Below are 17,144 nucleotides of genomic sequence, written 5' to 3'. Positions count from 1 at the left end.
GTTGCCAGAAAGAACATCAACTTTCATGAGAAATCAGGCCTTCAGTACCGGAAATACTGTGACTCAAAGGGACGCGCATATGAGCAACTCCTAGTGCCTGAGAAGTACCGGCGGCAGCTTCTAGAGCTCGCACACGGAAATGCATGGGTGGGCCACCTGGGCATAAAGAAAACAAAAGCTAGATTAGCCCTCGAATATTACTGGCCTCGCTGCTGGAAAGATGTGGAACAGCTTGTTAGATCTTGCGACACCTGCCAGCGGGTCGGCAAGTCGACGGATAAATGGAAAGGACCCATGACACTAGTTCCGATAATTACAGAGTCCTTTCGGCGTCTTGTAATAGATACTCTCGGCCAACTGCCAGCGTCCAACTCTGGCTGTCGCTAGATTCTGACCTCACTGTGCGTGGCAACGAAATTTCTCGAGGCCATTCCCTTGAAGGAGCTAAGTTTCGCTGGTGTTGTAGACGCCCTTTTGTCAATTTTCTCTCGCGTGGGGTTCCCTGCAGAGATACAAAGCGATAGCGGGAGTGTGTTCACAAACCGCTTGACAACAACGTTCATTGAACGGTGTGGGATTAAAATAATCCGCAGTTCCATTCACCACCCTCAGACAAATCCAGTCGAGCGTATGCACTCAGTGCTAAAGCGGATAATTAGGTCTCTGTGTTTAGAGCATAAGAGAGATTGGGAAGGCTGCATTCCAGCAGCACTCTTTGCAATGAGATCCGTCCCCCACGAAAGCACAGGATTTAGCCCCGCTGAACTAGTCTACGGGCGTGACTTGAGGACCCCATTCCGCATGCTAAGGGAGTCATGGGAGGGTTGCGGAGACGATCCCTGTTTAGTGGAATACGTCCTGAAACTACTGGAGACTTGCGAAAACCAGAGATCTCGTGGAAGCAAATGTCAGAGCAGCGCAGTCACTGTCTAAAGTGTGCTACGACAAATCGGCACGCAAGCGCACCTTTCAACCTGGTGACCAGGTGATGTTGCTGCGTCCGTCAAAAAGGAACAAGCTTGAGGTGCAATGGGAAGGGCCAGCTAAGGTGGTCTCCAAGCTTTCTGACACCAACAATGAGGTCAAATTTAAGAACAAACACAATCAGATAATCCACCGATAAGCCTTATGTGCAGCGTCAGGCCATGGTTAACATGGCGCTGAACACGCCAGAGGAACAGATATCAGACATACCTTATGTCATACATGAGGACAAGCAGGCAGCGAATGAACTGCTAAATTCAATCGACAGAGAGCCACGTTTGTCGGAAAATCAACGAGGAGACATAAAAAACGTCGTCCGCGACATTGAGGCGGTGTTTTCAAACAAGCCAGGAAAAACAACCCTCGTCGAACACGATATTCAGCTGTCCAGCGAAGAGCCACTCTGGAGCAAACCGTACCGTGTCTCTCCAAGACAAAAAGAAATCATTGACACGGAGATCCGCCGTATGTGCGAACTTGGCGTCATAGTGCCCTGTGAAAGTGACTATACGTCACCAATCATTATTGTAGAGGTTCCAGGCCAGGATCCGAGACCTTGCGTGGACTACCGGAGACTGAATTCAATCACAGTGGACCAGACCTACCCCGTTCCGAACATCGAGGAGAGGGTTGAAACAGTCGCTAAATCAGATTATATATCCACACTGGATTTAGTTCGTGGTTACTGGCAAGTGCCACTCATTGAGCGCGCCAGCAGGTACGCAGCATTCGTGTCCCCCGCGGCACGTTTCGCCCTGTAATGTTGAGCTTCGGCTTGAAAAATGCTCCGTACTGTTTTTCAAAGTTAATGGACCAAGTGCTGCGGGGACTTGCAGATTTCGCTCTCCCCTACCTTGACGACGTGGCCGTTTTCTCACAAAACTGGGAGGAGCCCATTGAACACCTGCGTATTGTGTTGAGCCGACTGCTTGAGGTTGGTGTAAAGGTTACTAAGGGCGGGAAAATGCCACCTGGGGTGCGCCGAAGTGAACTATCTTGGGCACGTGGTTAAACGAGGCCAACGCGAACCTGCAGAACTTAAAGTGGCTGCCGTGGTGGAGTACCGTCGCCCAACCACAAAATCGGAATTCAGGGCTTTTCTTGGCCTAGCAGGCTATTATCAGCATTACGTAAAGGGCTACTCTGATTTAGCCAGCCCCTTGACCGACGCGCTGAGAAAAAGTGGGCCTGCCAATCTTTCTTGGGACCAAAAGAAAGAGAAGGCACTTCAGAGTCTGAAAATGGCCCTAAGCGAGCGCACAATACTGGCTGCGCCAGATTTCTCGAAACCCTTTATCATACAATGTAATGCCAGAGACCGCGGGTTAGGCGCTATTCTTTGTCAGGAAAGCGATGGCATGCACACACAGCCTGTCCTTTACTTGAGCCGCAAGCTCAGCACGCGGGAAGAGGCGTATAGCACGTCTTAAAAAGAATACGCATGCCGTTTGGGCGATAGACAAACTGGCATGCTACGTCTCCAGGTCCCGTTTCACAGTAGAAATGGACCATTGCCCTTTCACTTGGCTGCACAATATGTCGCCCAAAAATGGTCGTCTACTGAGGTGGAGCCTGGCACCCCAGCAACACAGGTTCGAGGTTCGCTACAAGAAAGGCAAGCTCCACACAAATGCCGACGGGCTAAGCCGAGCCTTTTAGCTAGTAAGGATTTTACAAAAGGGGATGTCCCCCAAATTTGTAGTTTTGGAGGTTTATATCATATTCTCTTCCTAATGGAGAGTGCATATCTCCCACTTTCTTCGCAGTAATGTTGTTCATAATCAGGTAACATGCCTAGGAGTACGTTTGCTTATTTCGGCCAAGGATAAGTAAGAGCCAGTGGTGTAACGTACCTTGACTCTAGGTATTGGGGCGGGCAAAATTGAACGCCACGTCAGCCAAATCATGTCACCTATTCCCGTACCGCGTGCCCTCTAAGCACCAACCTGATTTCATTTAGCGAATTTTTTTTCCTATCCAAGTGCGCCTCGATGGGGAGCACACGCCTTGGACAGGTGCCCTGTCAATACTACTCGTCGGGAGACACCATGTCTTCATTCAGGCAAAACATTTGATCTCTTCAAGTTTTAGTTGAAGTTTTTTTCTATGTGCAGTTTTGGCCCTGAGTTTTGGTCTGGCGGGATGAGTGGGTTCTATGGGCACGTGCTTTTGTCAGGTGTGGTTTGGCGTCTGTGATCCCTTTTGGCTATCATTGCAGAGAATTTCCCGAAACGGCCATCTGACGAGGGGAAGCGATGCCGAGCTTCTGCACTGAAGGTCATCAGAAGACTCCCAAAGAGCATCTGGTTCCTGGCACGCCCAGTCAGCCGAGCTACGTGCGAGCAGTTCATCTTCCGAGCGCAATATCTGGCGGCGGGGTGAGGGGGGGGCTGTTGTGCTGGAGCTTCCTTCCTGCTGTGGAATTCGGCGAAGTGGGGCATGGGGAGGATTCCCTGAAGAACACCGTGAGGGTGAGTGAGCACTCTGGGGGGGGACGTGACTGCAGGACTGCCACAGGGAACGACGGCAATAGCGTCCTCACGTGTTCAGCAAGAATGCCAGCGACGACCATAAGCGTATTCGTTCCGGTCCTCGCCACGACGAAGTGCGGTATTAGTGTGGTCCTCTTCAGTCACGCTGGATTTGAACAATTGCCCGAGTGCCGCACCTTCGACAGAGCTTCCGCGTTCCGGTCACCAGTACAAGCTCTTTCGACACCTGAGGGGAGACAGCCTGCATTCCTGTGTCATGCTGGTGCCCTCCGGACAACGTGACCGGGTCCTGTTCCCTTTCCCTCGACCGAGCTTCGAAGAAACATCAGGACCGCCCTGCCGTGGGTGGTACCATCAGTGCCATCGTGTGATTTCACATCATTCTTCGAACTGTATTCCCCAGCGAGGGATCTGGGGAATACGAAGAGTATTTAAGTAGCTGCTGGTTTCATGCCAGGAGAAAGCCCCCTCCCCCCTTCTTGAGAGGTAGCAGAGACTCCCGACTCCTAAGAAGCTCTCTTTACTGAGAAGCATTCTCAGTTGCCCATACTTGTACATAATGTAAATTGTCCTTGTATAAAGTTTTTCAAGTTTTCATCCTCCGATCGTCCTCGCCTCTTCTCCGGCCCAGTCACGCTACCTGAATCCCAAAAATCCATAAAATCGGCAATGGTCTCAGGAAAGTGGCGAACCAATACGAGGTGCCGGGTTTTTTTTAAAGCACCTACTAAGATTGGCCAACTAGGCCGACGTATCACTGGTGGAAGCAAAAACCCTTGCTGTAAAAAACGGCATGCGAAGCGATTTGTAGAATGTGTTATCAGGGTTGTCTATGAAGCCCCATCATCATGCGGCAAATCCTACATTGGCCAAACGGGGCTTTGTGTCAACGGCCGGCTGAGGTCGCATGTGACATATATTAATAACGATGAGGGTGTCAATCTTGCAGACCACTGCCTCGCTTGTAATGGCTATACACCGAACTTTCAGGAATTGAAGGTACTGAGCAGAAGCAGGCTGCGAACTACTCGAGAGACAATAGAAGCACACTGTGTTGTCATGAATTGGTGACCGCAATCCTGAGAGCAGAAGGACAGCGAAAAGGGCGTCTAAACAAAACTCTCTATTTGGGCTGAATTGCACCCACAATGGACTGAATCACTCGGCGGTGGCGCAGCAACAAGCGTGCTCGGTGGTAGTCAAAAAAAATGCCCGCCGCTCTCGGCCGTGCTCAACTTATATCTGGCAGCTAACTTTCAGGATACGGCGTGCACAGCAACTACAAAATTCTGGAACAATCTAGAATCGGCACCGCCTGCGTGCGAATAATCAAGATAAATCTGGTCGCGTCTTGCATCGCAAACAAAGCGATAAAGCAGCGTGTCGGCAGTTTTGAAGAACGAACAAAAACTACAAATATTCGCGGCAATATCAAGAATGCACGACCACGTTCTGTTAGCGATACCTTCATTGCATTGTATGCAGCGGCAGAAATGTATCATTACGGGGTTTGCGCTAGAGTTGCTGCACGTGTATTCGAACCTGTAGAATTTGCTCCTTCGCAGGTGTGAGCGCATATAAAAACTCCGTGCTTTGCGCCTGAATGAACAGTTCAGAGTACGGCACTGTCTACGCCCTTTTCTTCCTTCTGTGTGTCTTCTTTGGTGTGGATCTGTTGCGCTCTTATTCTGTGATTATGTAGCAACTACAGTACCAAATAGTCCCACAAATAACATTTTTGAAATGATATCTGTACCCTTAAAAACCATGACAGCAGAACAACCCAGGAGACAAAGGCGGGGTAATTACATTCCAGTTAAATTTAAGAAAAAGACGTGGGGATGACCAGGGCATGTAATGCGAAGAAAAATAAGCGATGCACCCATGGGCAGCGGGATAGATTCAAAGTCAGGGCAAGCAGAGCGGGGGGTGGCTGAAAGTCAGTGGGCTCATAACGTTAGGAAGTTTGCGTGGTGATAAGGTAGCCGCAGCCGACATAGGACACTGCTAATTAAAGAAATGAGGAGAACCGTGTGCCTCACATCGCAAGTCGTAAAGCTGGTGATGATGATGGCAAATTAGGTTTTTCCTTTATTTTTCTTTCTGCAGGAATAGGCAGTCGGGACAAAAGCCTGAAATACCTGACGAGGCCTCGCCACCGTAAACGCTTGAGAGAAGACGAGTGCAATGATAGTAGCAAAACAAACATCACAGCGCAATTAGTACATACATATGTAGAAATGTTGTCCATACGCATAGCTGCCGGACCACAAATTCTACAGTCAGAGTCAAATGACCAATATAATCACAATTATATATACAAGCAAGATCAGTTCTATGCATGCAATATTAAACTCACCAAAAAATGCTATCGCACTCACAACGAACGACAAGGTAGACAAAGACAATACAGGCGCCTGTTTTGTCTTGTCTACCTTGTCGTTCGTCGTGAGTGCGCGAAATGTTTTCGTGATGCATTACCAAAAGCTCAGATGTGCTTCGTCCTTCAATAATAAGCTGCCAGCGTCGGTGATTGGTGCCCAACTGTCACTAACCAGCAAAGTCATCCGAAGGATAAAAATCCGAAAAAAGATTTAGACTGAACAGAATTCAATATTGTTGGCAATTACGTATTGTCTAATGTTTCGTTTAAACGTTACATTGCTGACAGAAAACTCAACGTCCCCATTAAACCTATTGAGAGCACAGGGAACTTAGAAAATTAGTGTTTGTTTACCATAGTTTGTTCGAACTTTAGGAATAAACTTTCTGTGGATTAGAAGGGTGATTACCGGGAATATCTACATGTAATTTCTGCTGATGGATCTACTGTAAGAAACGAAGGTGATAATTGTGATTAGCTTTAAGCATACTGTGCTTTAGGAATAGCGCCAAGTATGGAGATATTGTCGGTTTCCGTGGTATCCTTCAATTCCTCTTATCGCCTTTTTTTGTACGACCATGGGCCTGTTGAGTTTCTTTTTTCGTCTTCTACTGAAAATAAGGATGCAGTATGCGAGTCCCTAATGGTTTGGTTAGCTTTGCTTTAATAGGGTTTAACGCCCCAAAGCAGCTCAGGCTATGAGACTTGCCGTAGTGAAGGGCTCCGGAATTTTCGACCGCCTGGGGTTCTTTAACGTACACTGACATCGCACAGTACGCAGGCCTCTAAAATTTCGCTGCAGAATTTCGACCGCCGCAGCCGGGATCGAGCCCGCGTCTTTCGGGCCAGCAGCCGAGCGCCATAACCACTCAGCCATCGTAGCGGCTACGCGAGTCGCTGATATGCAGCCCACAGTATAATACACGGTTGAGAGAGATAGGTACTAATCCACCGATTTTGTGCAGGCATACGGCTACTTTACTTTTATCGTTAACTAGATTGGTCATATGAGTGTTCCAAGAAAGAGTTCCATTAAACCAAACACCGAAAATTTTTTGGTCAGCCAATTGTTTTAGTGGCGTATTTTCATATCCGACATTTAAAACGTACCACTCGGGAGTATTCATTGTTTGGAACATAACGTACGAGAGCAGTAATCCAGATGTTCAGAGCCTTGAAATATCGTCTCTTGCAGTTTTGTTTGCGAACCTTTAGACGTGTTCTTTTTTATTGGACTACACAGCGTATAGAAAACACGCATGACCAACATTGTGAAAGTTAACAGAGTGGAAAGCTTAGCTAGATGGTGCATACTTCAAGTGTGGATGCAGCATAATAAAAAAAAGAAGTGAACGCAGAAAGCAACACACAGAACGAGGACGGCTGCGAGTCGAGAACACGGTGGTGCATACATATCAATTTAAAAGGCCACTCCACGACAGCACTAGACTATCGCTTTTGTCTTTTTGGACAAGGTATTTGTTGCAGGGACGCACTGCTCTAAATACAATAATTATGTTACATTATTATTTATAAGAGCTACATAGGGAGGCATTGCCTGTTAAAATATGCTTAGATGTCAGTGCACGTTAAGGAACCCCAGGTGGTCGAAATTTCCGGAGACCTTCACTACGGCAGCCCTCAAAGCCTGAGTCGCTTTGGGACGTTAAACCCCCATAAACAAACAAACAAACAAAATATGCTTAGAAAATAAGGGCATTTTTCTGTCTACTGCAAATTCCCGCCCTCGTAATGTTCCCAAAAATATTGAGCATTGATTCATCGATGACAAAGATGCGATACTCTTTTGGGATATCTTGCAACGGAGAGTGAAAAAAAAGATATAATTTGGCACCGCATTCTGCTCGATACCTCACTTCACTGGCGTTTGTTTACGAACCCTTGGACATGTTCTTTTTTAATTGGACTACGCAGCGTCTGGAAAACAAGCATGACGAACGTTGTGAAAGTTAACAGATCGAATAACTTATCTAGATGGTGCATACTTCAGGTTTCGATGCAGTATATTGAAAAAAAAGTTGACGCAGAAAGGAACACGCAGAACGAGGTTTAAGCTGCACGGAGAATTAAAATTCTCTATTGGAAACCCGCGCTTTTTGTTTCCTTGTCAACTCTCTTGCTTTCGATTGGCCTCGTGCTTGACTGAAAGAAGAAATTTCTTTTCTTGACAGCGATATTGGTGGTGCGCTTACGCGCTGCTCGTCTTTTTCATGTATCGCCCATGCTTCAAGGATCTCAGGTATTTTAGCATGTCGCCATTCCTTTCCAGGTCTTGCACTTCATGCAAATTGGGCTGACACATACGTTCTCGTTTACTTTTGCATTTTTTGGTTGTTAATTGCAATCGTTGCAATGCTTGGCCAGATTGCTGGCTGGGGTACCTGATAGTGATGTTGCGTGCTCTTTTGTGCTTTCATTCAGACATCTTCCTTTTGCCCTATTTATTGCTTTCCGCACCCTTAGCGAAAAAAAGGCTGTGCTAAAAATGCATTTCGTACACATTGCATTACTTTCTCAATAATTTTGCATTTTTTGCCCCCTATGCTTAAATTGCAATACGAATTCTTTCTAAATATGCTGGCAATAATATTATGAACATTCTTACGAATGCATCAAAGATGCGTACATTTTCTGTCCGCTTAGTATATTTTTATACAATTAATGTACTAAAAATATATATTTAATATATGAAAAAGTGCTAAAAATATACGCAAATACACTAAAATATATTAATAATAATATAATATAATAATATAATATAATATATTATAATAATATAATAATATACTTAAATAAACATTTAATGCAATAAATTACAATAAATGTACACATTTAATGTATTCATCATTATACATTAATTGCACACTAAAAATATACATTAAAATACTGCACTACATTAAGATACTCTAAAATATACATTTAATATACTAAATATATATTCACTTCGGCTCGGCTTAAAAAAGGTGTACTAGACGGATTCACCGGATAATACTGATCAATGGTGCTAACAGCAGAGGCAATGAACTCAACTCGTTATAAGCATCAGGAGACGACAATTTCAGAGAAAACGCGTTTTCTTCAAGAAGTCTATTACAATGGAAGGCCATTTGGCGGAACCTGAAAGGAAAAGATGTCGCCACACAGGAAATGCGAATGGAAAGTGACGTCAGCAAACAGGAACTGCTCCGACAAGTGTGATGCCAAGGCTTGGCTTATATATACCTTCCGAGAGGAGACACATTATCTTGCCCGGTGAGGTGCTTTTCGCGCAAAAAATGTGGGCCCCAAGATTTTCGCACAACTGTCGGAGTGACCGCTTTAAAATATGCTGTCTATCTCGAACCGAATTGCTAGTCGTAACATGCGCCAGGCATCGGTAAGGAGTCGAACTGCCAACCAACAAATACATGGGCTTCTATGGGAGCCGGTCCGCCTTCCCAGTTCGGCCTTGGCGCGTTCGTGCCCGGAGGTGCGCATGGCGCCCTTGCTTGCGCAATGCTATCACGCTGTCCACGCGTAATTTAAATAAGTGGTGATTGCCTTCCTGTTAGAAATTACCATAAAGGAACGGACGGCAGAAAAGGGAGAGTTTTCACTGCTCCCGGAAACGTGATTTCGAGTGCTAGGTTGTTTCACGGCAGCCTGAAGTATGCTGAAAATATGCTGACGCGGACTACCCATTTTGGAGAATTGAAGTTTACTGTATTCGAATAAATTCGTATTTACGAAAACACACCTTAAATACATTGCTAACATGCAAATGCGATTTCTCGGAACGCCATTTCTAACACCAGGTTGTTCAACGAGAGCTTGCAGTGTGCTGCAAATATGCTTAGCGGACAGCTGATTCGTTATAGTGTATTTCCAAGAAATAATTTCGTATTTACGAAAGTACTCTTTAAAAACATTTCCAACATGTAATTTGTAGAAACGCGATTTCCAGCACCAGGTTTTTCAACGGCAGCTTGCAGTGTGCTGCAAATATGCTTACGCGGTCAACTCATTCTTTAGAATTGAAGTATACTTTGGAAGAATTAATTTCATATTTACGAAAGTACATTTTAAATACACTGACAACATGTCATTTCCCGAAACGCGATTTCGAGCACTAACTGCTCAACGGCTGCTTGAACTGTGGTGCAAATATGTTTACGCGCACTGCTCATTCGTTTGAATTGAACTATATTTTCGACAAATTATTGTCGTATTTGCGAAAGTACACATTCAATACATGGCCAACATACAAAGGCCATTTCCCGAAATGCTATTTCGAGCAGTTGATTGTTCTACGGCAGCTAAAAGTATGCTTCAAATATGTTTAAAAGGACTGCCGGTTTGTTAAAGTTGAAGTATACTTCAGACGAATTAATTTCATATTTACGAAAGTACACTTTTAATACATTAACAAGACACTAAAACGGCATACATCGTTTTTCACGTATTCGGAACGTGCTCGAAGCATGCTTTAAGTGGCGTATTTTTGGGAAATTTCAAGAACATGTTTCTAAGACCAAGCATAAAATTTCAGGAACCTATTTCCGGCATAATTTTAGTGCATTTGTGAATACAAAATATTTTTAAAACACATTATATATATCCCACCGTATATTCCAACCGTATTAGTTTTCGCTAAGGGCAGGGCAGCGGGATAGTATAAACCACACCTTTGACACAGTCACTGAATTTAGTTTAGTGTGCGATCTGGCATTGCCGTTTTTTCTTTCGCCCGTTGACACGAGCACACAAGCTTATCGCCTTGTTAGGTGCTGAGCATATACTCGGACTTCGTTTAGGTTTAAGTTTATAGGGGTTTAACGTCCCAAAGCAACTCAGGCTATGAGAGACGCCGTAGTGAAGGGCTCCGGAGATTTCGACTACCTGGGGTTCTTTAACGTGCACTGACATCGCACAGTACACGGGCCTCTAGAATTTCGCCTCCATCGAAATTCGACCGCCGCCGCCGGGATCGAACCCGGGTCTTTCGGGCCGGCGGCAGCCGAGTGCCATAACCACTCAGCCACCGCGGCGGCTACTCGGACTCCGTGTCTCTTGCCAATCTTCATGAGGTTATGCGTCAGTCCATGTACATACGGGATTATGGTTGATTTTTTCTTTGCATTCTCTTCATCAGGTGCGGTTTTTCTTTCTTGCTCTCCTTTCATTATCTGTAAGAGGCGTTCGACTACACTGCAAAGCGTGGAAACAGGGTACCGCGCGTTTTGTAGCTAACTAATCTGTCGCTGAAAACTGCTCCATCTGGTGGTGGCAGGACTTCTTCAGAGCTGAAAAGAGCGCAGCACTCAAAATTGGCCGTTTTACGGTCTTAGAACGGCTTTATGGGAAGTGAAGAAACTGTTTTTTTTCTTTACGCTCGTATGTCCAACATCGATGTCCGGTAGCAATTCAAGGCGTATGTCGAGGAATTGCAGGTAATTCTAGAGAGGAAGCTCGTAGGTGAATTTCAACTCTGGGCAAGTAGTACGAGAAGTCTCTAGAAAAACATCCCTGAGTTGTTCGCAGCCTGTTGTCTTCTCGGTCTTGCAAACAACGAAGACATCCTCCACGTAACGATAGATCCGTCTAATGCGAATTTCATTGAATCTTTCCTGTATTCTCTTGTCACATGCTGCCAGGTGCAGATAGCTGAAGAGTGCTGCGACTTTATATTATACTGACATCGCACAACGCTAAGGCGCCCGTGTGCTGTGCGATGTCAGTGCACGTTAAATCTCCCCAGGTGGTCGAAATTATTCCGGAGCCCTCCACTACGGACCTATTTGTTCCTCTCTTCTTTCACTCCCTCCTTTATCCCTTCCCTTACGGCGCGGTTCAGGTGTCCAACGATATATGAGACAGATACTGCGCCATTTCCTTTCCACCAAAAACCAATTATTATTATTATTATTATTAGTCCTCTTTTTTGGACAAGGCAATTGTAGAGCCAAAATAGGCATTCAGCAATCTCTTGGAAACTGTTCACGGACGTTTTGACCCAGTTTTGAAATGGGATGACTGCCTGCTCTTCAGTCGTTTCCATAAATACGGTCAACATTTCCTTTTTCGGAATTGAATAATACTTTTCTTCGATATCAACTGAGAAGCCGTAAAGATCGCTGGATTCGAACCCTTTTATCTCAGAGGTTAGTTCTTCAGACTTCATGATTCTATCTTCAAATGGGAGAGTTGCTTGAAAAAGTATACTGAAACCAGTGACTGCCACGTAGCAGCTTCCGATACGATGGAGCGGAAGGAGGTGCCAATTTTATGTGTTTTTGTACCCAAAGGGTACATTTCTTTGTACTGTAACCTTGTTACGCAATTGGTTCAAGTTGCTTCGTTCCAGTAGCGACTTCACCCTTCTTTTTGCTTCCTTCAGTCTTTTTTGCTCGACCTTGCGGAAATTTTTGTTCGTGGCTTCTAATGTACTTGTATAGTAGCCCCTGGAATCGAGTACTACAAAACCCCTTCTTTGTCACGAAGACATAACTGTAAGTTTTTCTCTTTCACTTCCTTCACTGTAATTTCAAAGTTCCTCTTGTGGCTTTTGCGTTCTTCTGAACGATTTAATACATCTGTTCATTCAGCCACAATCCGGCTGGCCTCTTCACCTTTCACTGTAGTTTGACATGTGTGATGATGGCGCGCTTCTCTGCTGCGTTAAGTTGTGGGGGTAATGAAAATTTTGGACCAAAGTTTTGACCAAAATCTGCACATCTTTTATTGTAACCACTGGATTCTTGACAGTCCTTGGATGCTTTTTGTGGCCTTGCGTGGTTGATTTCAACAAAAACGGAAGAAACCAAACATTTCACATGACTTCAGTGCTAAACCTTGCGCTAGATAAATGAAAACGATAGGATTTTTCATTAGAGCATCTCACCTTGAGGAGGCCACTGAATGAGCGCATCTGTAGGCACAATTTAGTTCTGATTATCTTCATCACTCTTCTTGCGTGCACTTCTGAGGGCGCAAAAATTTTAAATAGTGACTTGAAGTCTCCAACCAAAACGTTCTTCTTGATGTAGCGGGAGTAGAGGCGAGGACGGCAGGTAAACAAAGCAAGGTGTAGCACATAGAAAGGCTCAGAGTGCTGGAAATGAACGTTAAATTGGCGGATAACTGAGCTAGTTGGTGCATACTTAAGGCTTGGAAGCAGCATCAAAAGAACGGGATGCAGAAAGAAACACAGAACGATGAATAAGCTGCACTGACAACAAATTTTAGTTGTCAGTGCAGCTTAGTCCTCCTTCTGTGTTTCTGCGCCCCGTTCTTTTGATTCTGCTGCTTCCAAACCTCAAGGCGACTGTGAGTCTGTTGTTTCTGCAAGAGACCACTCAAGCTGAATTATTGTTCTTCAGTTGTACGCCCAGACCGAGTTTGACCCGAAGTGGCAGCCACTCCTAGCGCTGTGCTCTCTATTGCTCTTTTTATAGTGACTTGCTTCTTAGCTGTGTCGTAGTATGTTGTAGTAGTGACGCGGCCTGTGGTGCAGCCTTTCTTGCGCTTAGTTGTTCAGGTTTGGCTTATTATGCATTGAGTTCATTTGTGACCATTTTCTGCATGATTTGTACATAGTTCATAAGTACAGAACATTACATCAACCTAATGATACCGTATTTAAAAAATTAAGCTCCTCAATGGTTCAGTTGTAACGCACCAGGCTCATGGCACAAGGTGCAGCTGTTCATATCGCGGCACGTCCATTTTCTTTTCGGCGTTACTGGTTTTATATCTTGAGAGGCATACGAAATGATGGTTCAATGATGGCAAGACCCAGTGGACCTATGTGGAAGTGTGTAGTGAAGTCATCACTGTCGCATTCTGTCATGATTACAAGGTGTTTGAATTACCTGTGCGAGGTAATGTGATCGCGATGCCACGACACTCCCTAGCAAATCACAGTTTACTCGTTAAAAGTACTAGGAATAACACTGTTGCGCCGTGTAGCGGCTTACTGAGGAGTTCGAGGAAGAAAAGGAGGGAGGTACGCGCAGACTGCTCTGAGCTCTGTGCCGTTTGTTACCAGCTTTCTTCCGTCGATCTCTCACCAGTATTAGAATCATTTCATCCACTACATTTGATGAAGGTGCTAGATAAAACCGTCCTGGATTCGCCAGTACCCCGTCGCAGCCCCCGTGTTGCAATTTTGCTATCTGTATCGTCTCGAGAGTTCCCTGAAATGGCTACCACGCAAGCGACGAAGACTCAGGAAGAGCGAGCTGAAGAAGAGACGACTTTGCGGCGTCAGCGGGAGCTGTGTACATTCCCCGGAAGGGTACGTTGAAGAATGGCTCCGACTTTATGAAAGGTGCAGCAAGTGCAACATGCATGCGATACACCGAGGAAGGATTGAAACTTTAACGCATTTTCAACCGGCAAATGCTAGAAGGAGGCAAGGTAGGGCACCTTCTCTAGGGGATTGCTGAGGACGTGTATAAGTTCCTTATTGCATGGCACTCCCTTGCTACGGTTGCAGATATAAAGCAGTTCAGTGCATTTGACATGTCCAAACCCTGCCGGATAGCGCCCAACTTCGGCCGCTTTTCCAGTGTGACAACAGTCACCCAGCATCGACATGCTCGGGCCAGAAGACATCGCATCTATAGTCAGGTAGATTGTACGCGAGAAGTTTGCTGCTCAGCGGCAATGTACAAATTTTGATCTACCTTATCAAACAACACCGAGGTCCATGTCATTATGGGAGCAGCGCACGCTATGGACTGCACCAAATAACAACGAGCAATGTTACAACTCCAGTACTGAGCAGACCTAGCAGTTGACGTCGCATTCTTATTTCCAGCACCTCTATCCTATCCTGTTGAAGTGCCTCGTGGTGCGCCTTGTCGCGCGTCTGTTGCCTCTCATCGGCCCCCAAAGGATCTTTCTGTGAGCTACCAGAGCCGCCAGCCACTAATATTTTATGGCTGTGGGTTCAGCGGACAGATCTCCCTCTTTTGCCTGTGTCGAAAACTTTCCTGACCCCCTGTACAACGAGCATCACGCTTCAGGAATGACTCCCAGTGGGAGCAGCCGCCTGCTACTTTCTATCGGCTGCTTTCTCCCCAACGTGGCGCCTGCAACGACTCCCCTGTTTCCGGTCGCATCATCACTCCGCCGCCGCAGGGACAAGGCCGTTGACCATCCCTATGTCGCCGCTTCTTTTCTCCACCGCAGGGAAACTAGGTGGTGTAACCGACAGAGTTCATCGGACTCTTTTTCTTATTTCTGTCCCTTGATGCTGGCTTTGCGCAAAATGCCCACTTCTCACTTTTCTCTTCTGCATAAGGATTCACAGTTTGTCTGGACCCCAGAATGTGAATCCTCGTTCGATCTGCACAAATATTCTTTTATTTCAGCACCATACCTACGGCACTTCGACCCTTCTGCTGTGACGGAGATTCACACTGACGCCAGTTACGTCTGTCTTGGGGCGGTGTTTGTCCAGCTGCGTAGTGGGGCTGAGAACGTTACAGCCTACGCCAGCGGGCGCTAACAAAATGTGAGCGCAACTACACTGTCACCGATTTAGAGTGCCTCGCAGTGGCGTTTGCTGTACAGAGGTTCCTCCAACCATATATATACTGACGCCACTTCACTATTGCCACAGACCATCATTCTCTATGCTGGCTCATCGGGCTTCGCGATCCCACGTCGTCTGGCCCGCTCAGCATTGCGCATACAAGAATATAACTTCGAAGACAAGGAAGGCACACGGCTGCGCCGACCTTTTGGATGCGATGTTCAGCGAACCGCCCGAATGAGAACGCCCCATCATCACGAGACCTAAGCGAGATGTTCGGAATACGATCGTCTGAGTTTTCGCTGATTTTTAGTAACCAAAACGCTTGTGCAATTCTTCTCTCAATCTCGCGAGCAATGTACAGAACGCTGAAAGCGCGGAACTGTACAGCCGGGATCACCACGAAGTTGAACATATGTGAGTGTCATGTTGCTATGGTGCGAACAGGCCAGCAAGCACTCGGACTCTGTTGGTTCTGGAAAGACGGGACCAGGAGTGCAAACATTTACTTGCTATTGGAAGTGCAGAGAACACTGAGCCGAGCCGCCAAGCTGGTTAACAAATCTGATCTCAATCAGTGCGCATCGCAGGGCCAATATTGGTGGTCCGCAGACTGTTCTATGCCGTACCCAAACAGCAAGCGTATCCACCAAGGCACATCACCTAGCACCGTAAAGCCCTAGAACCTCACCGCCATAAACCGGGCTGGGGCCGTATTAGTCAGTTAGTTTTTATTTGAAGGAAAATCACATCTTCCTGAGGGTGGCAGAGACTAATTGCATGGTTGCCTGGCGAGGTCTCTGCCCCGTAACAAAAGGAACAGCCTACAGCAGTTCATCAGAGAGCTCGTACAAAAAATTGAACCTGCGTTACAAATAGTACACGCATATATCCTATACGACATGGCTGTACTTAAGCACTATGGACGGATTATTTTAATACCATTGAAGATTCGCTCATGTCACAAAAACAACAGTTCATTCCGCGTTGGCTAGAACACAGGTTGAAACAGATAGGAGAAGGCTGTAGAAGATAGCGGACCAACGCCGGCCAGGAATCACCCATGAATAAAGCTTCATTTAATGTGACCAGACAATTCAGTAAAGAATTTCTCTGTCGTGCGGCCGAAGACACATGGGCCAAGCCAAGAGGTGCGTAAACACGCAGCTGGTGGAGCACGAAAGCGAGTGCAGTCAGATGAGCCAGGCTAGTAATGTGACCACGCCTGTCGCTTTTTCGATAAAATACGATCTTTATTTCCTGAAACCTGTTGAGTATATTCGCTTGATTCACGAGACGTAGGCTATGGCACGCAGTGGAGCCAGCGAATATGGAAGCGTTTTCTGGCCGACGTTAATAGATAAAGTAGATTTTTTGTCGGCTCTTGAATGGCTTATGTTTTCTTTCGTGCTGTTTTGATTTAAAGGAAACTTAGTGTGTGATTTTTAAAGCTCTGTTAAACATTAGCCCAGCTTCACTGACCTAACATCAGGAACGCTGATGTTAACAACGAAGCTGCCTGGCTTTCCCTAATCGCAAGGCTAAGCTTCATAGAACTTCTCAAAGCTAGCAGACCGATTGGCTGAGCGGTCCACCAGCAGGCTCTCCGTTTGCGGATGGCTTCAGTGTCGCTCGCGCGGGATTCTGGATTCGACCGACGACGCCATGCCCATTCGCGCGCAAACGCTCGCTGGCCCTGCCGACGGCTGGCTTCTTCCGGAGACCGCGCGGCTTAACCATTTTC

The sequence above is a fragment of the Amblyomma americanum genome, chromosome 7 (genome assembly GCF_052857255.1).
Source record: "Amblyomma americanum isolate KBUSLIRL-KWMA chromosome 7, ASM5285725v1, whole genome shotgun sequence".
NCBI lineage: Eukaryota > Metazoa > Arthropoda > Arachnida > Ixodida > Ixodidae > Amblyomma > Amblyomma americanum.
The sequence above is the reverse complement of the archived record's forward strand: the minus strand, read 5'-3'. Positions refer to the sequence as shown.